This window comes from Echinops telfairi, unplaced genomic scaffold (assembly GCF_000313985.2).
Source record: "Echinops telfairi isolate 266 unplaced genomic scaffold, ASM31398v2 ScPeMD7_11;HRSCAF=52, whole genome shotgun sequence".
Classification (NCBI taxonomy): domain Eukaryota; kingdom Metazoa; phylum Chordata; class Mammalia; order Afrosoricida; family Tenrecidae; genus Echinops; species Echinops telfairi.
This window is the reverse complement of record NW_022103908.1, coordinates 24,943,904-24,945,486: the sequence shown is the minus strand read 5'-3', so window position 1 is coordinate 24,945,486 and position 1,583 is coordinate 24,943,904.

The following is a 1,583-nucleotide window of genomic DNA, read 5'->3' as shown; positions in this document are numbered from 1 at the left end:
ATATACATCCCTGTAATCAGTTCCCCTTTCTACCCCACCCTCCATCCACCCTCCTGGTATCACCACTCTCACCACTGGTCCTGAAGGGATCATCTACCCTGGATTCCCTGTTTCCAGTTCCTATTGTGTAGCAGTTTTCCCTAAGGCAATGAGTCATTTGATCTCTTGACTGCCTCTTTGATGAGCATTGATTGTGGACCCAAGCAAGACAAAATCCTTGACAACTTCAACCTTTTCAAAGGCTAAGCCGAAAGCAAATGTTTTGAGAATGATGATGCCAACAAATGTACAAATGTGCTTGACACAATGTATGGATTGTGATAAGAGTTATATGAGCCCCCAATAAAATGATTTTTTTTAAAGTTTAACCTTTCTTCCAATTATTATAATGTTTCCAAGTGGTCCAGTTTTGAAGAATGTGGGTTTTCTTTTCATCGAGCAATAATCCTACTGAAGACTAGAGTCCTTGAGCTTGATCAGTAAATGCAGCAAATGCTTCGAGTCTTCCTCACTTTCAGCAAGCATCTTGTGTCCTCTGCATTTTGCAAATTCTTAGTAAACCTTCCTCGAACCCCGATGCTGCATTCTTCGTCATGTAATCCAGCTTCTCTGATTATTTTCTCAGTATACAAATTGAATAGTTATGGGGGAGAATAATATACATGTTTATTAAAAAGTAAGTCAAAAAGGATTGCTATACAATAAGGAAGAGGGTGGTAAAAATAATGGAGGCAAAGGAAGATGCTAAAAGAGTGCAAGTTAGTGGCAGCAGAGGTAAATACTGTTATATACACCACCATGCAATAACAAAGATCTTTGAATAGAAACATGGATAGACATGCAGGCTATATGGGTATAGGAGGGAGAACGGGAGTATACCCCCAAATTTATACTGATTTAACAGGGAATATTTGTACCTGAGTATTTACTTTTGCTACAAATATATCCCTGCATGTGGTAGAGCATACAGGTGGCAAAGTTATGATTTTTTAAAATATAAATAACCAAACACCTTGAGGGAAAGAACTGATGGGCTAAGGGGCTCAGGACCATAGCCTTGGGAACACCAAGGTCAACTGGCATAACAGCGCTCAAAGATAATGTTCTACATCCTACTATGGTGAATGGCAAGTGAGTGGCCATCTAAAGTACAACTGTGGGTGATGGAAATTGAAGCTAGATGGCAGCGATTATTCCAGTGGGCCACTTTGTGGGAGCCTGGGTTGGCTAGCGACACAAAACCAATGACCCTCATATGTGTATAAGAAGGAACTTTATATCCAGAGGCTATCCCAGCCCAATCTAAGTCAAGTCCATAAGTCAGATACAAGCTGAAGCCCTCTTAAGACTCACCTAGCTGCAGGTCGATGTGGAAAGGTGAAATGGGAAGGAGGAAGATGAGAAGCCAAGAACAGGATATGTGAGTCCACAGTTGGGCACAGACCGCTCTTATCATCAGGCAGCCACCTGGGCCACGCCCCCCCCCCCCCCCCCCAGGCAGGCAGCTTCAGCAAGCAGGAAGGTGAGGAGGTAGAGAGAGGGAAGTCCCCAATTTCTTCCTGATAAAAGGGCCACAACACCAA